This window comes from Mus pahari, chromosome 3 (assembly GCF_900095145.1).
Source record: "Mus pahari chromosome 3, PAHARI_EIJ_v1.1, whole genome shotgun sequence".
Lineage (NCBI taxonomy): Eukaryota > Metazoa > Chordata > Mammalia > Rodentia > Muridae > Mus > Mus pahari.
The window spans coordinates 40,981,054-41,002,156 of NC_034592.1; the positions used below are offsets into that span (position 1 = coordinate 40,981,054).

Sequence of the window (21,103 nt, forward strand, 5' to 3'; positions counted from 1 at the left end):
TTCTATAAGAAAGCAGGCTGAGCAAGCCAGGGGAAGCAAGCCAGTAAAGAACATCCCTCCATGGCTTCTGCATCAGCTCCTGCTCCCTGACCCACTTGAGTTCCAGTCCTGCATCCTTTGGTGATGAACAGCAGTATGGAAATGTAAGCCAACTAAACCCTTTCCTCCCCAACTTGCTTCTTGGTCATGATGTTTGTGCAGGAATAGAAACCCTGACTAAGACAGCATGTATGTAGGTTTATAATTATTTGAATGATTTTACTTCATTCTCTATATTATTTTGAAGTTAAAAGTGTCTACCACCACCACTATTCAGCTGAATAACATTTTATAAGCATACAATATATTTGGTTCATCCTTGTATATTAGATATTAGGTATTATCTTAGTCAGGATTTCCGTTGCTGAGAAGACACCATGACCAAGACAACTTTTATAACGGACAGATTTAATTGGGACTGGCTTGCAGGTTCAAAGGTTCAATTCATTCTCATCCTGGCAGGAAACATGGCAGCATCTAGGGAGACAAGGTGCTGAAAAAGGAGCTAAGAGTTGGACATTTTTGATCTGAAGGCCACTCTGTGAAGACTGACTCCCAGGTATCTAGGAGAAGGGTCTCAAAGCCCACCCCCTAAGTGACACACTTACTCCAACAAGGCCATATAGTGCTTCAACTAGTAGCACTCCCTGGGCTAACATATTCAAACTACCAGAGACATTCTGGTTGCATTAATAGATTTATAATTAAAAGCACTGTAAATGACACTGGTGACCTTCTTTTGAACTTTTTGCCTACATTCATGATGAATTATTAGAAAAACTTCATGATGTGGGACAGGTTGAAATGTATATCTATCCAGGGAAAGGAGCATACATTTTCAGAGGCTATGCTCAAATCAAGTGAAGGTTGTGACACAGCCCATACTTTTAGCATGTATATGTTGAGAATGAGGTGTACAGAGCAAAACAGAGTGGTACTGACTCTCTTCTGACAGATGGGTCCAGGGAAAAAGAGCAAGGCTGACAAGTGTTTAGAACAACTTTTCTGCCATTCCTTTAAACATTCAATTAAATCAGGGAACCAAAATTTGCCTAAGATGACAAATGAGGTAAAAAAAATACAACTCTGACTTGTTCCTAAGTGATGAAATACAGGACTGATAATAGCCTTCAGTTTGTGACATTTACAGTGGGGTACTTAATTGTGGTGCACAGCCGGGATAGGAAGTCTTACACTGGCGGCCATAGTTTGACAAATAGACACAGGAAAATTACATATACATATTTTCTCACACCGGGGGGGGCATGTTTGTTGTGTTTACAATTGAAATTATTTATTCAAATTTACAATAGAAAGTATGCATGTAAGTTAGTTTAGGCTATGTGAAGGGCAAATTCTGGGAGGGAGAGCAGAGAGGAGAAGGAAGAAGGGGTATGACACTTTAGTGATGACTACAAGTTATAGATTAATCAGCTCACTTTGATATCTAGGAAAATAGAGGAATAAATCAAAGAGACAATTGATTTCTCTACACTTCAAAGGGAAGAAAAAGTAGGATAACAACCAACCTGACTTAAAAAAGTAAATCACTCCGACTTAATCTAATTTTATTCTCTGACATATTGACAGGACTTAAATATGAGGAGAAGCACAATGAGTTCATATATCTTTACTTCAGTAAGGTTTAGGCTTTGTCTCTCATGACATTCTCATCAACCAGTAAAGGGAGGTATAGCTTGATGTTTGTCAGTGAAATAGTGACCTGCTGGGGAGCACTAATTAAGAGTCAAAGAGAGTTTATTGTGAGCTTAAATAGGACATATGTATTAATTTCCATAGCCTAATCCACAATACGGAATCTACAGGGTGGGAAAGTTCTTAAACATGCAGGAATTTGTAGGACAGTACATTGAATTTTGGAAGAAAGGTAGGTTGAAAAGAATTGAATTTTGAAACGGATCATTGATTTAAGTGGCACTTTAAAAATATCTATTGCTGGGGAGGTAACCTGACACTATGCTGCTATAAATTAGAAAAAGATTTGGTACAGCTTTTTGCATTATTCAAAGGAATCCACTTTTCTGCCTGTCCTTGCACCTCTTGTGATGTAATCGTGTCCCTTTGCATGTGCTGATTTAGAACACACCATGTGCTCATTGATTTGTGAGAGGTTTCTTTACTCCCATGTTTAAGTTCTTTATTGGTGCTTTATAAAGAATGAAGAAATTGTGCTAAGTCCTCCAAAGTGATAATTGTTTTACTAAAGCCTCTCTTCTTACACTTTCCCCCTTGAAATGTTCAAAACAATATTGTCGGCTTTGGTTACAGTCTTCTGAAATATACATTAAAAGGTTTTTAAATGTATCGATTGTAATCCTGGATATGTGTATAGCTTAGCAAATGTGACTGCATGAAGAACTGGGCCAAAGTGGGGCATAAACCAGCAACAAATACTGTGTGTGAGTACCAGTGGCTGCAGTAATTGTGAACTATAACCTGGTTTTGGAACCCTGTAAATAGAAAAATTATGGGCATCAGCATTAATAGAATATAGTTAAAAATGCCGTAAGCCACACTCAGCAATGTCGTTTTCTGCAAATTCTTATCGAAATGCATCATTTGAGCTGTGGCAGAAGACATATGCACAGCCCCTTTGCAGCATTCTGGATTTGAAGCAAATGTTTGGTGATAACCTAAACAGTTTAAAAACAGAATAACTGATGGCATGTTACAGCAGTTGGCGATTGGCCAGTGACATAGACACTGTGATGCTAAAAATGGTGATGGAGCCACAGAAGGAAATTTTCAGTGCATTAAAAGACATAGTTTAAAGAGTTTACTGGGGGTTGGAGAGATGGTTGGAGGTCAAGAGCTGTTTCTGTTTTGTAGAGAGCCAGAGTTTGGTTCTAAGCACCACGTCTGGCAGCTCATAATTGCCTATAACTCCAGTTCTAGGGGGATCACTCTTCTAAATTCCACTGGCAACCACATTCTTTCTGTCTCTCTCTCTCTCTCTCTCTCTCTCTCTCTCTCTCTCTCTCTCTCTCTCACACACACACACACACACACACACACTTAATTTAAAAGTAAAGAGAAATCTTAAAAACGAGTATATGGAGTCTAATGATCTATTTGATGAAAGGTAAAGACTAATTATAGCGATATTATATAATTTTAGAAATTATAAGTGATTTTAAAACTGTTTATATTTTCTAAAATAGAAAAAAGAACTTTGGAACTTTTAGAAAAGAATTTGTATCAGAAAAAACTATTTAAGAAATATTTAAAATGATGTCTTTGATAATGGTCCCTTTTCTTTAACTTCTGTCTGGCTCCATTTATTTGTTTAAATACCTGTTTACTTTTTAACTTTACACTAACTTGTTGACTATATTATTATACTATGCATTTAAAAACTTAAAACCATATTGTATATTTATTTTTAATTATATGTGTTTTACTTGTTTAATACATATATAAATATGTAACATCAATAAATGGCTTTAAATATCATGTATTTATTTATTTATTTAATTTGTTCTTTGACAGTTTCATACATGTACTCAATGCACCCTGATTATTCTCACTTTGGTCTTCTCTTATCTCCCATCCATACCAACCCTTCTCTCTATATTTGACCCTCTACCAGACTCATGTCTGTTTTGTCTTATGACCGACTGAGTTGAACTAGGGCTGTATGTGTGAGCATGGGTGTGGGAATATCCACTGGAGCCTGGTGGGCAAGCCCATGGTTCCAAAACTGGAGGCAGTGATTTTCCCAGCATCTGCCAGTAGCTCCTATTTCATCAGGATCATGGGGCTCTAGGGGTTCATACTGTATCCATGACTTACTGTGGACAGGGACTTTATTGATCAGACCCAGTGTAGGTAATGACAGCTGCTGTGTGTCTATGATTGGAAAGGCTGTATTCTGTCCCAAATAAGTCATTTCATAACCTTTCCCCTTCTCCTCCACTTTGGGAGGAAGTGTCTAGTTCAGTTCCAGCTTGAATTTAAACTTAATGGAGGGATGTAATACCTTTAGCAATAGTGTCTTATCATCTCATTATGCTGGGCAACCAAGGGGAGTGGCCTGTTATATTTTATGGGCTTCTGGGAGGTCCTTGACTAACAATTCAGAGGTTTTCCAGTCTTCGGTGGGATGTTTTGTTTAATATTCCTTGGCTTATAGGAGCAGCTTCTACAGGCTTCACCTCTGCAGGCTATTTCCCTGTTTCTTTAGATTATATTTTAATTGTGTTATGAGATAAAAGGTTGGCATAAGACTTTTCATATATATATATATATATATATATATATACACATGTATGTAGATATGTACATATGTATGTGATACAGGCTTTGAGTATGATACATGCAGTTGACTAGATGAGACCTATCTATATATATTTAATGGAGTCTCATCATCTCTCTGTGTTTGTGTGATTGTGTGTTTGTGTGTATGTGCTTTTAAAGACAAGGTTTTTCTGTGTAGCCCTAGTTGTCACAGAATTAACTTTGTAGAGTAGGCTCTCATCAGGCTTAGGGGTTTGCTTGCCTCTGCCTCTCCAGTGCTGGCATTAAAGACATACACCATCATACCTAACTGACTTTTTCATATGTTATTCCTTGAGTTGGGTAGCCAGCTGTCTTTATTTCTTTTCTTTTTTCCTAAGCTCCTCTCTACTCAGTGCTTCAACTTTTCTGCCCACAGTGTGCCCCTCTTTACTGTATATTATTCCCTTTATTCTAATATCCCCACACCATGGCCTCTTTCTTGTTTCCTGGCTTTGTATAGGCACTTTACATTGAATACACATATGCAGAGGGATATGCTGCATCTGGGCTTAGGAGACCTGAAAATAATTTCTCCAGCTTTATTCATTTATCTGCAAATTTGAGACTTTCCATTTCCTTTTCTCTTGGAGAAAATCCCACTGTGTGTATGTGTGCTTATATATTTTCACTTTCAATCTATCAATTGGTAAACATTCAGGTTGTTTACTTTTTCAGGAATTCTTTGTGTCTTTTTCTTTACTCTTGCTTTGTTTTTCCCTAGCATTTTCAGTTTTATACTGAAGCCTTGATCCATTTGAGGTTTTTTTATTTTTTTATTTTTTTGCAGAGTGAAAGCTGAGGATCCAGTCTCGTTCTTTTCTACATGGATATCCAGTTTTCCAAATATCATTTGTTAAAATGAAGTATTTTCTTTCATTTTTATTAGATATTTTCTTTATTTACATTTCAAATGTTATCCTCTTTCCTGGTTTCCCCTCTGAAAATCCCCTATCCGTCCCCCCTTCCCCCTGCTCCCCAACCCACCCACTCCTATTTCTGGTCCTGGCATTCCCCTGTACAGGGGCATAGAGCCTTCACAGGACCAAGGTCCTCTCCTCCCATTGATGACCAACTAGACCATCCTCTGCTACATATATAGCTAGAGCCACAAGTTTCACCCTGTGTTTTCTTTGATTGGTGGTTTAGTCCCAAGGAGCTCTGGGGGGTAATGGTTAGTTCATATTGATGTTCCTCCTATAGGGCTTCAGTCCCCTTCAGCTCCCTGGGTATTTATTTCTCTGGATCCTTCATTGGGGACCTTGTGCTCCATCCAAAGGATGACTGTGAGTATCCACTTCTTTATTTGTCAGGCACTGGCAGAACCTCGCAGGAGACAGCTATATTGGGCTCCTGCCAGCAGGCTCTTGTTGTCATCTGCCTAGTATCTGGGTTTGGTGGTTGTTTATGGGGTGGATCCCCAAGTGGCACAGTCTCTGGATGGCCGTTCCTTCAGGCTCTGCTCCGAACTTTGTCTCTGTAACTCCTTCCATGGGTATTTTGTTCCGAATTCTAAGAAGATATGAAGTATCCACACTTTGGTCTTCCTTCTCGAGTTTCATGTGTTATGCAAATTGTATCTTGGGTATTCTAAATTTCTGGGCTAATATTCACTTATCAGTGAGTGCATATCATGTGTGGTTTGTGTGTGTGTGTGTGTGTGTGTGTGTGTGTGTGTGTGTGTGTGTGATTGGCTTACCTCACTCAGGATGATATCCTCTAGATCCATCCATTTGCCTAAGAATTTCATAAATTCATTTTTTAAAATATCTGAGTAGTATTCCAAAATGAAGTATTTTCTACATTGTTTATTTTGAACAACTTTTCAAAACGCACGTGGCTGCTATGACACAGCGTAACTCCATTCTCTTTATTGTTCTGTTGGTCTACATGTCTCTTCCTGTCCCAGTGTCATGCTGCTTTTACTTGTGGTGGCTCCAGGGTATAATCTGAAGTCGGCTTGGTGCTGCTTGCACAACTCTCATCTTGCTCACGATTGCTTTGTCTTCTCATGGACTTCGTGTTTTTAAAGTGAATTGTTAGATTGTTTTCTGTAAAGAGTGACATGGGGATTTTTGTTAGGATAGCATAATTTTCTTTGAGTAGGATGGTGGTTTCCCTAATACTTATTCCTCCAATCAATAAATTTGGGAAGTAGTCCTAGCTTATAGTATATTTCTTGATTTTTCTTCTTCAGGGTTTTGCATTATTTTATTGTAGAGGTTCTTTACCTCTTTGGTTAGATTTATATGTTTTATTATTTTATAAAAACTCTGTTTATCTATTGCTAATTAGATTGTTTCCAGATTTATTTCTCGGCATGTCTGTCATTGCTATATATGGACACTGCTGATTTTTCTTATGTTAGATTTGCATCCTGTTACCTTGCTGAAATTTGTTAGTTCTTTGATTTTAGAGATATGGCTATGATTATGGATATGGTTACTGGTGAGGTCAGTTGTGCCCTGGTCGTCTCAGAATTCACTTTGTAGACCAGAGTTAGTGTTAGAGTTAAGCTCAAACTAAGTTGTCATCTGGAGTTAGGGTGTGGGTAGGGTTAGGGTTAGTTTAGGATATCATCTAGGGGTGTGGTTAGGATTAAAGCTACATCTTCCACTAGTGTATTACTAAGCTATTTGAGTTCTTTCTATTTTTTTTTTAATGTAGGCACTAGGCACTTCCAGGTATAACCTTTCCTTTAGGACTACCCTCATTGTGTCCTGTAGCTTTTGGGGTGCTTCCGTTTCCTTTTCATTTAATTTCTTTCATTTACTTTTTATTTGTTTCTTGATTTCATTATGACCCATTTATTGCTCAGTTGTGTCATCTTTAAACTATATAGTTTTTGGTATTTTTGATTCTTTGTTTTGTTTTGTTTTGAAGTTGATTTCAAGATTTATTAAATTTGGGTAATATGGAATACAAGGTGTCTTTTTTTCTGTGTGTCAACTTGATACAAGCTGGAGTTATCACAGAGAAAGGAGGCCCCTTGAGGAAATGCCACCATGAGATCCAGCTGTAAGGCATTTTCTCTATTAGTGATCAAGGGGGTGAGGGTGGGGTGGGAGCTAGCCCACTGAGAGTGGTGCCATCCCTGGACTAGTAGACTTGGGTTCTATAGGAAAGTAAGCTGAGCAAGCCAGGGGAAACAAGCCAGTAAGCAGCACTCCTCCATGGCTTCTGCACCCACTCCTACCTCCGAGTTCCTACCCTGTGTGAGTTCCTGTCCCGACTTTCTTTGGGCATGAACAGTAATGTGGAAATGTAAGCTGAATAAATCTTTTCCTCCCCAACTTGCTTCTTGATCATGATGTATTTTGCTGAAACAGAAACCCTGACTAAGACACAAGGTCTGTTTCAAATTTTCTATATCCATTGAGATTTCTTTTTGTCAGTGTGTTCTAATTTGGGGAAACTTCTGGGGGCTGTTGAAAAGAATGTGTTCTTTAATGATTGAGTATAGTATTTGGTAGTTATTTATTAGATTTATTTACTCTTTTCTTCCCTTTATCTTGAGTATCCATTTATTAATTTTTGTCTGCATCTATCTGCTCTTAAAAGTGGGACAGAGAGCCAGGCGTGGTGGCGCATGCCTTTAATCCCAGTACTCGGGAGGCAGAGGCAGGCGAATTTCTGAGTTTGAGGCCAGCCTGGTCTACAAAGTGAGTTCCAGGACAGCCAGGGCTATCCAGAGAAACCCTGTCTCGAAAAAAAAAAAAGAAAAAAAAAGTGGGACAGAGATTTCACTATTATTACTGTGTTATGGCTTTTGACTAATGCTTAGTAGTATTTGTAAAATTAGGGGTACTCGAGTATGGTGAACATTGTTACGGTTGTAGTGTCCTCATCATGATTTATTCTCTGATCTCTTCTGATTACTTTTGAGTTACACTATGTCAGCATAGCCCCACTTCTTTTTCCTGATCCCATTGGCTAGAATACTTTCCCCGCATCTTTTCACTCTAAGTAGTGGCTTTTCTTTGAAATGAAGTGTTTTTCTTGTAGGCAACAAGAATTTAAAAAACAAGTTTTTAAAATCATTTGACTAGCTGTTCCTTGTGATTGGGAAATTAAAGCCATTGGTTTTAAAGGTTGTTTTGATGGGTTTGTTTTCGTTGCTACCTGTTTGCTGATTCTTTGGTATTTGATTTTTGGTTCTATTTTGCAAAAATGCTGTTCTAGCATAATTTTATTCCCTCTATAGTTTCTTGGATATGCTTATCCTTCTCATTATTCTAAAGTATTCCTTTCAATGCTCTTTGTTGAGATGCTTTGGTAGCCTTAAATTCCTTCAGCCCATTTTTATCATAGAAAGTTTTTTACTTTTCATTAAATTATGATGTAGGTTTGACAGGTGAGTTATTCTGGTTTAGCATCTGTAATCTTTTAGAACTTGATGACCACTTTGCTTCAAGCTCTTCTGACCTTTAAAGTTTAAAAGAAAACTCAGTTGTTATAGTGATGGGCCTGCTTTGATATGTGACTTGGGATTTCTTTCTTGAAGCTTCTACTAATGCCTTTTTTGTATGTTCTGTATGTTTAATGTTTCAACTATATTATGGGGATATCTTTTATGGTCTTTTCCATTTGATATTCTCTGTGTCTCTTGTATCTGGAGGAATGTCTTTTTTTTCTACGACATTTTTTTTTGAAAAAATTTTTTAAGTCTTTAACCTTCTTCTGTGCACATAATTCATAGATTTGAAAAAGTGTACATGCTTTTCAAAATTCCATCCCGTTTTTGTGTGGGAGCACCATCAATCTTTTCATCATTCCAATGTTAGTCCATAATGCTGATGAAACAAGCATTATATGTACATTTTAATTTAGGATTGTATAATTTGGGCCAGAATGATGACTCAGCACTTAAGAACGCTTTTGCTTATGCAGGAGACCACAGTTCAGTTCCCAGCATACAAGTCAGGTGACTTACAACTCTCTATAGCTCTGGCTCTAGAAGATTTATCACCTCTATCCTCTCTCAACTCACTCACACTCATATGAACATTGTAAGTGGTGCAGCTCTGAAGGAAAATGTTTTCCTAGTAGCAGTGTTATATATCTCAAGTGAAAGTCAGGAACCCCCCCACCAAACAAAACAAAACAAAACAAAACAAAACCATAAAATTACACTACACAACAAATCTTACACACAAGATTTATTGGGAAAGAGGAAAAACAGCAAAGAACTTAGCCCGAAGTAGGCTTCATATAGGGTTTTTTGGTTAGGGGGCAGTGGAGCTTTTAATGGTGGCCTCAAATTGATGGCATTTTGAGGCCTGATCTTGAGGCAAGCTATGGGATTGGAGGTACTTCGAGCTCAGGGATTTTCTGTGTAGGGTGGAGTTTGGCCACTTGTATTTTGAGGGGCTAGAAATGGCCAGTAGTGTAGTCTAGGGGTGAGGCCTGGCCACTCCTGCCTTGAGGGCTAACACACATACTCACTCATAGACTCACAAATATATAATGTAAAAAGTCTAAAATATAAAATTATATTTATGTATATACTATATAAATTCAGGAAGAGACATGTATAACACTAAGGACATCTCTATGTTTTAATTTTTTAAATTTAAAACAATTTTAATATTTAAATATATTTTGATCATATTTTTCCCTCTCCCAAGTTCATTCAGATCCTCTCCTCTTCCCAACTCACCTAACTTTAAATTCTTTTTCACAAAACAAGCTAAAATCCATGCAGCACTAAAATGACCCAAATATAGAAAACAAAATAAGCGTCACCCCAAACAAAGCAAGACAAACACCACCAAGCTCCTGTGTGGTGTAACTCAGAGATTCACCATGAGTATGAATAGATTTTAATAATATTCTGATATTAATTAATATTATAATAATATAATTAACAATTAATTGCAATAATAGGCTATATTGTATTTTAACCCCCAATCCTCATGGCACCAGGATTGCAATTGAGAGTACTCCCAAGACATAGCACGTAGTCATATCAGTCCAAGGCTTATAAAGTCAAAAACCCTAGATTACATGTATTCTGTCTATGTGTAGGCAGGGTTCTATTTTAACATATATGTCTGGCAGTTGTAGCATTGGGCAGAGTAAAGGAAGTTTGATTACAAAAGCAGAAATAGCAATTAGCCTTATGACCTATTATCTTGCTAGAACAGCAACCTTGACAAGATCAATTTAAGAACAGTCTTCAACATCTGGGGAAAAAGTCAGGTAGGAGGCTAGTGTACAGCCTGTGCAACCAGGGCTTTCATGCTAGAGGTATTTTTGCTTTTTGGACTCTCAAGTATAGTAAGTCTAAACTTTAAGTGTAATATTAATCTTCACAGGCTATAAACAAATAAAAGCACACATTAAAAAACCTGTGAAGTTCGTTATTTGTTGGTCAGCTACTCCTGAACATAAGATCTCTCCTTGAATAACTGGTAGACCCAGCACCACTCCATTGGAGAAAACTCATTCTTCTTTTCATAGCACATATAAATGGCAGTACCTTAGTGGCTAGGTTTAGATCATTCATGTACTTTTTGTTGTTCTTTTGTTTTGTCTTTTAAATATAGTAAAATAAATTACAGTAAGTTAAAACAAAAACATTATCACTTCAAAGTTGGACAAGATAAGCCAACAAATGGAAAAGGGCCCAAGAGAGAACATAAGAGCCAGAGACATATGTGTTCACATCCTCAAGAATATCATTCAAACACTAAACCGGAAGGCACAGTATAAGCACCGAGGACCTGGTGCAGACCCATGTAGTTCCCTGCATGCTGCTTCAGTGTTTGTTAATTTATAGGGCCTTGTTTTCTTAGTATCTGCCATCCCCTCTGGTCCTTAAATTCTTTACACTTCCTCTTCCACAGTATTCAATAGCCCTGAGAGGAGGGGTTTGATAGAGTCATTTAATTTATGGCTAAGAATTCCAAGATCTCTCAGTCTCTATGTAATGTCTGGCTGTGAGCCTCTGTATTTGTTCCCATTTACTACTGGGGGAAGCTTCTCTGATGATGATTGAACAAGGCACTGAGTCTGGGTTATCTCAGGATTTTTTTCCCCGATGTTATCCATTTGCCTGCAAATTTCATGAGGTTTTTCTTCTCCTCTCTTCTCTCTTCTCTCTTCTCTCTTCTCTCTTCTCTCTTCTCTCTTCTCTCTTCTCTCTTTTCCCTTCTCCCCTCTCCCCTCTCCTCTTTTTTCCCTTCTCCCCTCTCCCCTCTCCCCTTACCCCTCTCCCCTCTCCTCTTGTCTTCTCTTCTCTTCTTTTTGATGGCTGAGTAGTACTCCATTGTGTAAATGTACCACAATTTTCTTTATCTATTCTTCTGTTGAGGGGCATCTAACCTGTTTCCAATTTCTTGCTATTGTCAATGGAACAGCAGTGAAAGTGGTTGAGCAAGTGTCTCTGTGGTATGATGGAACATCTTTTGAGTATATGCCAATGAGTGGTTTCTTAGGGTTTATATTGCTGCAACAAAGCACCATGACCAAAACAAGTTAGGGAGGAAAAGGTTAATTTCACTCCCAGTTCCATATAAAAGTTCATCATCAAAACTAGTGTGTGCAGGAACTCAGGAAATGCAGGGACCTGGAAGCAGGAGCTGATGCAGAGGACGAGGAGGTGCACTCACTACTTGCTGTTTTTTTCCCTCATGGTTTGCATAGTTTGCTTCCTTTTAGAAATCATGACCCCACACCCACTTCTGCTCCTCCAGCCCAGGGATGGCACCACTCACAATGGGCTGTGCCCTCATCCCATCAATCACTAATTAATAAAATGTTTTACAGGCTTGTGTACAAACTAATATTATGGAGAAATTTTGTTAAACAAGGCTTCATCATCTTAGAAGAATTAAGTTGTGTCAAGTTGACACAAAACTGCCCATCATAAATGGTCTAGGTGAATCTTGAGGTAGATGTCTTTCCATTTTTCCTAGAAACCACCACAGTGAATTCCATAGTGACTGTATGAGATTGTATAGCTACCAGCAATGTATAAATGTTCCACTTACACCATATCCTTCTCAGCATGAGCCTGAAACACCATGAGCTTTTTTCTCCCTTGTTTTGTTGATTTTATCTATTCTGATAGGTTTAAGATTAAAGTCTCAAAGTAGTTCAATTTTCCTTTCTATGATAGCTGAGAAAGTTGAACATTTCTTTGAGCGTTTTTCAGATCTTTAGTTCCTCTCTTGAGGATTCTCTGTTTAGATATGAGCCATATATTTTTTTCTTAATTTGGGACTTTTTTTTTCCATGATATCTTATTTCTCAAGATATGTTTTGGATATTAGCCTGTTATTGGATGTATAGTTGGTAAAATCTTTTTATATTCTGTAGAATGCTACTATATATGACAGTCCCCTTTACAATGAAGAAGCTTTTCATTTTCATGAAGTTTCATTTATTAATTGTTGATATTAGTACCAAAATAATGGTGTTATGTTTAGAAAGTCTTCTGTACCAAAAAAAATTGAATACAAGGCTATTCCACACATTTTCTTGTATCAAGTACAGTGTATCTGGTTTTATGTTGAGGTCTTCCACCCATTTGGAGTTGAGTCTTGTGCAGGGTGATAAGCACAGATCTATTTGCGTTGTTCTACATGACTAGCTCCAGTTGTTGAAGATGCTCTCTTTTTTTCCCTCAATTTATCACTGGATTCTTTATTTTAAAAAAATGGTATCTTCAATTTTATTCTATTGATCAACTTGTCTGGTTTTGTCCTGATACCATGCTCCTTTTATTACTATAATTTCATAATACAACTTGAAATTGGGGATCATGTTATCTCTAGTAGTTCTTTGATTATCCAGGATTATTTTATCTGTTCTGGATTTTTTGTGTTTCCATATGAAGCTGAAAATTGTCATTTCAAGATCTGTGATAAATTGAGTTGTAATTTTGATGCCAATTGCATTGAATCTCTAGATTGGTTTTTGTAGGATGGTTATATTTTACTGTGTTAATCCTACTGATCCATGGTCTGGAAGATCTTTCCATGTTATGAACTCTTCAAGTTTTCTTCAATTCCTTGATTTTTTTTTTAATAATACAAACCTTTCACTTTTTTGGTAAGAGATATCCCAAGACAATTTATATTATTTGAGGCTATCTTTAAAGTTGTTGTTTCCTGATTTCTTTCTCTGATGATTTGCCACTTGTATATTTGAGGGCTACTAATTTTTGTGAGTTAATTTTGTATTGAGCTATTTTGCTGAAAGTGCGAATTGGAATTAGGAATTATTAGGAATTTTCTGGTGGAATTTTTAAGGTCACTTAAAATTATCATATCATCTGCAGATCTTCCTTGCGTGTGCACATACTCACTCATAGGTCACAAGTACATAATATAAAAATATCTTTAAAAATCTTGTAAAAAATATTCTTATGTATAAAATACACAAAATGAAGAAATCCTTGTGTATCACTAAGTATTTTTTATTCCCCTAGTTATTGACAAAACGTTGGCCCAATATTTTGATTTTATAAATTACATTTACTTATTTTTTATTCATTTGTATGTATGTTCACACACACACACATGCACAGGTCAGAGCAAGTACATGGCAGTCAGAGAAGAACATGCAGAAATTAGTTATTTTCATGATGTGCATCTAGACCTCAAACTCAGGTGGTTAGGCAAAGGCTTGTATTCACCGAGTCATCTCACCAGCCCCCTCCTTAGCCACATTTGTTTATTTTATTTAATTCTTTCACATTTCATATATGTACCATATATCCTGGTAACAACCACTCTCACTTCCCCGTTTCAACTCCTCTAGGCCTCTCTGGACACACAACACTCTCCCAATTTAATGGTTTTCTGTTGTTGTGTTTTTGCTTTTGTTTTTGTTTTTGTTTGCCACCTTCCTCTTCCTACTCCTATTTTTTTTTTCTCTTTTTCTGTAACACACCAAATCTAATTAGCACTTTTTAACAGGCATCATGCCTCCTCCCCCAAAGAATGGGCAATCTACCAGTGGCCACCTCCAAAGAAGGTGACTCTTCCGATATTGGCTGATTTTAAACGTGAATGTGCTCTTAGCTATGCCTAAGGAGCCCTTCTCACCTCCGTGGTGTGATACTTAACTGGCTTTGACCCTGTGCAGGTCTTGTTCAGGTAATTACTTTCATGATAGATCCAGGGGACAGCACTTTGCCACCCAATTTCATGGCTAGTTTTAAAGTTATAATGACTGTACTTGAACTCTGAGTACCTTTGCAACACTCAGCGGTTGATCTAGGCCCTTTGCTTTATGCTTTCTCTCTTACTGCATCTATACAGGCAACACATGCTTTTTTGCCTACATCAAAGTATTTGTGTGTGTTTCCTAATAATGAGGAAATCCTGTACACACAGTCAAATCCCAATTATTACAACTAACACATTTTGCATCATTGCAGTACTTTTTTGTCTCACAGTATTTAGCTTCAATTATGGAAGCATTTGTTTCTTTCCTTTAAATTTATTCTAATCTGAAACATTTCGACAGTTTTTAATTACTTCGGTGTTTGAAAGGTTGATACAGATATTTTGGACAAAGTCCTTCAGTTGCATTTCTTTCTTTTTCTTTTCTTTCCTTTTTTTTTTTTTTCTTTTTTGGTTTTTGAGACAGGGTTTCTCTGTATAGTCCTGGCTGTCCTGGAACTCACTCTGTAGACCTGGCTGGCCTTGAACTCAGAAATTCACCTGCTTCTGCCTCCCAAGTGCTGGAATTAAAGGCGTGAGCCACCATGCCTGGCTTTTCTTGATGTTTCTTAATGACCAATTCAGTTTATGCGTTTTGGCGTGCAAATGCAAGGAAGTGTTGATTATTTCCTAAGTACATCCTGTGTATGTGCCCCACTATTGATGCAGTTGTTCCTGACAATTAGGTGAGAATGTCTCTGCCAAGTTTTTCCATTGAACATGAAATCTTCCCTTTTATAATTAATATCTAGTTTGTGGGTAGATGCTTCCAGACTTTTGAAATGTACCCCTAGAAGAAACATAGGAGTTTTCTTCCCAGTATGTTTGCTTAATACTTGGTTTTCTAACTCCTTCATACCTCCATTTATTTAGGGGACATTCAACTGAAAGGAAGAGTTTGCTGTGTTCATTTTATCATCCTCTCTCTCTCTCTCTCTCTCTCTATATATATATATATATATATATATATATATATATATATATACTTTTAAAGGCTTAATATAATTTTCATTAGTTTGTGTTTTTTTCTTTAACAAACATATAATCATTATAAAGTTTACCTAAATAGAAATATTTTTGGCTTCAAAGTTATTGTGTCCTTTTAATAATAACCCTTTAAAACAAATTAATTAATACAGCCTGACTAAATAACTTTCTTCTTCGACTCATGTTTACATTGCAGAAAGCAGAAGCCATCTGTGGGTGTGTTTTTGTGAGGTGTATAAGCATTTTTCTTAGTAAATGGTATCAGTTAGAATTGAGATGCAATTTCAGCATGAATTGGTGCAGTTTTCTGGATAATTCAAGCAGAATTCTCTTCTAATTCAGTGATTTTCATATTTAGACAATAGTGCATTTAAAATTTTTGTGTGATTTGAATAATTCTTTAAATACCTACCTAAATTTTCTTAGAAGTGTACTATAGTTTTGAGTTGCTTTGATTTGATTTTATTAATATTTTGTAGAAAATTGTACTCAAAAGTTATTCTGGAGTTTGAGTGCTGTGTTCTTGTATTTTATGAGTATCTTTGATAGTTATTTAAAATGTTCATATATAGATGGAAATATTTCTGTTCACTAGCCTTTCTACTTGCTAGCTATATGTCTTTTGCAAAAGTATTATTTCATACTATGAAATTATGTATTGCCTGTTTATAGACCTTCATCATTTCTTTGGAGACATTGCCAAATTTCTTATATTTTGCATCTTTATTCCTTCACAGACATATTTCTTAGGAGTCTTGAAGATGGATATTTTCAAATCATTTTGAAACAGGCAAACGCCATATACAGTAAGTGATCTGTAATTTTGTTTTTTCAGTCACTTGTAGTCACGATGAAATTTTTGTCAGTCATTCAGAAATGAAAGCATTCTACTGTCAAGTTCTTTACACTCAGGATTAGCGAGAAAATGTGTATAAAGCTGGGAAATGGGGTATTTGTGAGTCTGAATTAAGTGGTACAGTTTCAAGTTTTCTAATTACTGATTTCACTATTGTAGTTATTCACTTAGACCATTCTGATTTATTATGTCAGTGGCATGTTAATTAATTAATTAATTTGCTTTCAATACATCCCCCCTGCTGCTCCCCTTCCTTCTACTCCTCCCTGTCCCTGCTGCAACTCCCTTTTTGAGATCCACTCCTTCTGTTTCCCTTCAGAAAAGAGCAGGCTTGCCAGGGATACCTACTGAACATGGCATAACAAGATACAATAAGTCTCGGCATATACCCTTATATCAAGGCAGGATGAGGCACCTCAGGAGCAGGAGAAGTTTCCATATATGTTATTCTTAACTTAGTTGACAGAATAAAGGGAAGCTTAGTGATATTAGCCAGGTTTCAATATCAATTTTTTTAAAAAAAGTTTTCTGTCTATCTATCTATCTATCTATCTATCTATCTATCTATCTATCTATCTATCTAGTACTTTATATATAAACATTTTGTGTTTCCTCTTCATGGTTTGCTCAGTGTTTCTTCAAAGTGACGACTTTATGCTTTCAAAAAAGACATTTGTCTCCACCAATAGTTTCTGTGTTAGAGCCTGCATATTAAGAGTTCATCATGTTCTGATTACTTCTGGGAGTTTTGGATTTGTGTAAACATTATTTTCGGAGGGCTGAAAATGGTTTTCCTGCTGTTGTTCGTTCACCTGTTGGTCTCATTTATTATGCATTGTTTTCATTTATTTATGGTGAGTGGTGTTTCTTTCTCAAATTAGACTGTTATGAGCTAGAATAAAAATGAATGTTCATGAAAGAAAGTTGAAATTTTATTTGATAAAATAAAGTTAGAATATTGAAGTTCTGAAGTCTTCATTCATTAAGCCAGACAAACCTTACAGAACTCATGTTGCGGTATAGGCCAGAGGTAGAATACTTGCCTAACCTAAGTAAGGTACAGCAAACAAAATAAATGTTACAAAAGACTTACCACAACTGACTACTGTTATGTATGGGAGATACTCTTGGGACCATAGCAATTACCTACTTAACTGTTTGGTTTAGTTAAAGAATATGATGTGGGTGACAGCTTTGGAGTAGGCTTTTGAAAAAAAAAATAGGAATTTAATAGTGGGAGTGCTGATGTTTCTGCATTTTTCCTAATATAATTCTGTAAACAATGAGGTATCATGAGTAGGTACTTTAGAATGCAGTTAATAGATTCAGAAAAATTGGCTTTAAATCTTGGATTCCTCATTTACTAGCTATTGGACAATGAAAAAATTCCATAATGTCATTTTTGAATGAAGGTAAGAGGAATAACTGTCTCATTTGTCTTTAACTGATGTTTGCTATAGACACATGGATGCTGAGTAAGTGCTAGGTGTTGTTTATTTAGTTTTCAGCTACTTGGAATTTTCAGTTCAAGTATATTTATTAATAAAACACCATAATTGATAATCACGCAATATAAAAGTAACAATACGGATATCCAATGAATACTCTTCATTGAAATGATAAAATATAAATTGAATTTCAGTCTTTTTCATAAACAGCAAAATTTTCATTAAAGCTTTGGTAAAAAGCAAAAATCAGCATGTATAGTGTGTGTGTGTGTGTGTGTGTGTGTGTGTGTGTGTGTGTGTTGTAAAATTCTGTGTTAGCTACCATCCTAAGGTAGAAAATAAGTTCATGAGCTCTTTTAGAGGTACAAGGTAACAATTTTGATGTGTTAATGAAACTAAAATTCTTATCTTGAGCAAGAAGTGAAAAAACTTTAAAAACAAAAAGAAATAGTTGCAATTTTAGGTTGCCAAAACTTTTGGGGGACAGTCATCCAAGTGCTTTGTAACAAATTCATGGAAATAGGGTTACAGTCAAGGGAACATCCATAGGACTCTTGTGTACACTTCTACTGCTTCTTCATGCCATTAGCCTAAAAATTAAATACTAAGATTCTATGGTAGACCTTGGTAGGTCAAATTTTTTTGTTTCGTTTTTGTTTTTGTTTTGTTTTTGTTTTTTGGGGGGTCTGCTTTATTCTGAGGGGACTTAAAAGGGGTATGAATCAGGAAGAAAGGGGAATGGGAAAGGGGAGAATGGGAGGGGAGGAAGGGGGAAGTTGCACGGAAAATGAAATAAGTGAGAGGAGAATAACTAAGGAGGAAAACATTAAAAAAAAACAGTAAAGAAAAGAAAGTAAAATTGTAAAAGGGTGTGAAAGGAGATAGAGAATGGGATAGTGGGAAAGAGATTTTATTAAATGTATAGCTGAATAATGTCTGCAGTTGTACAGCCTGCATTTCTGAGAAAAGACCCTAAAGAGACAGAAAAACATGAGTGGAGGTTGATGTATTTCTTCTTTTTTTTTTTCGTTTTTTTATTAGATATTTTCTTCATTTATTTCTTTGCATGAAAACACTTTCTCTCTCTCTCTCTCTCTCTCTCTCTCTCTCTCTCTCTCTCTCTCTCTCTCACGTCCTTCCATCTCTGTATCTGCGATCGTATAAGGATCATAGAATTTATTTACAAAAACGTACATGAATCACCTGCTACACAAACAGTAGTACAATGTTGCCATAGTCTTTTTTTGATTATTTTATTTACATTTCAAATGTTTTCCCCCTTCCCAGTTTCCCTCCCTCAAGCCACCCTACTCCTTTCCCACTTCCCTCCTGCCTGTATGAGTGTGCTCCTCCTAGCCCACCTACTTCTGCCTCAGTGCCCTTGCATTCCCCTACCCTGGGTCATTGAGCCTCCATGTGACCAAGGGGGTCCCCTCCCATTGATGCCTGATATGGCATTCCTCTGCTACATATCCTGTTGGATCCATGGACCACCCCCCCCCCCCCATGTGTACCTCTTTGGTTGGTGGTTTAGTCCCTGAGAGCTTTGTGGGGATCTGGTTAGTTGATATTGTTGTTCTTCCTATGGGATTGCAAACCTCTTCAGCTCCTACAATCTTTACCCAAACTTCTCCACTGGGGACCCTGCACTCAGTTCTATGTTTGACTGTGTACATCTGCATCTGTATTGGTCAGGCTATGACAAGCCTCAAGCCTCTCAGGGGACAGCAATACCTGGTTTTTGTCAGTAAGCACTTCTTGACATCAGCAATAGTGTCTGGGTTTGGTGTCAGCATATGGGATGGATCCCCAGGTGGGGCAGTCTCTGGATGCCCTTCCCTTCAGTCTCTGGTTCACTCTTTGTCCCTGCATTTTCCTTTGACATTAGGAATTCTGGATTAATATTTCTGAGGAGGGTGTGTGGCCACATCCCTCAACCAGGGAGCCATGGCTATCCACTGAATATGGTCTCCACAGCTTCTATCTCCTCTTTGTTGGGTATTTCTGCTAATGCCCTTCCTGTTGGATCCTGGGAACCCCTTGGCTCCCTGGCATCTGAGACTTTCTAGTAGCTACCTCTAGTTACACATCCCCCAGTGCTACACTATTCTCAAACCACACAAAGTATAGAGGTCCTTTAATAATGAGCTTGTATTACATAATCTGAAATAAATGTAATAACAATTGCCAGATATTAACTGCTGATAGGGCTCTTTAGGAACCTTGAAAATTATGCTTTTTTGGTAAAACAAACAAACAAACAAACAAACCAAAACAACAACAAAGCAACAAAGCAACAAAACAACAACAACAACAACAACAACAACAACAACAACAACCCTTTGCATGTAAGGAGCTCTTTTTTTTTTTTTTCTGAGCTCAGAGGCTGCACGTCCTGTTTCTATTACACTTTTGGAAGTTAAAATGACGGACTCCACCTCCAGCTTGCTCTCCTCTTTGCTCTTAGTGTCATGATGAGCAGATTAGAATGAGGTTTTGAGGATTTTCTCCCAACTCATATTCCTGTTTTCATTGCCTCTAACTGTGAGGTGTTCTCAGTGCCATCTTATGACTGAGTGATCATACTGAAGCTTCATTTTGGGAGATCAAATTGAGCTATTATTGACTCCAAGTATTTTACACTTGAAACAAAATCAGCAATGCATTATTGGGTATATTTTTAAAATGTATTTAAAAAGATTATTGTTCTGAATATAGAAGAGCCTACTTTTATTTTTATTCTTCATTTGTCTCAACCAACAGAAATTATAAATTGCTATTTTACTTTTTTATGTTTATGAATATACATGCCTGGTGCCTGTAGAAGTCAGAAGAGGGCAACAGATATTCTAGAAGTGGAGTCACAGATGGTTGTGACATGCCATGGGACTGGGAATTGGACCCGGGTTCTCTGGAGAACCATTCTTGTTCTTAACAGTTTGTCCCCCTCTCTTGGCCCTTGGAGAGGAGATCCACTCTATTCACGCTCTTGGTTTGAGCCTGAAAGAATTTTAAAATGTTCTACTTTTCTTTTCCTGATTTGGTCTCTGGAAAGCAAATCTAAGGGTTTTGCTTAGCGATTATATTTTCTTTAATTCAATTGCTACTTAGGGGATGTTCCTTAATGAGACAGTAAACAGTGGTAGAAATATGAGGAACAATCACTCTCAAAGAAGTTTGGTTGTCAGATTGTAGAAAGAGTATATGCTCAATTTTAAGTGAAACTGTTAAAATGTGTCATAAACATGCGTAAACCAATTAAATTTAAACATCCATTTCAAGTATGCATGAAACTGTAATGG

General features: G+C 36.9%; 1 protein-coding gene across 2 annotated transcripts in view; it reads left to right on the forward strand.

The window, feature by feature from the left end:
* The window catches only part of Galnt13 (polypeptide N-acetylgalactosaminyltransferase 13), a 571,919-nt gene that overhangs the window by 21,424 nt on the left and 529,392 nt on the right, over window positions 1–21,103 (forward strand). For both annotated transcript variants that reach the window (XM_021192182.2, XM_029536704.1), the window contains exon 2: window positions 16,235–16,303. The gene's annotated coding sequence lies outside the window, so the exon portion shown is untranslated. The remainder of the gene's footprint in view (window positions 1–16,234; window positions 16,304–21,103) is intronic.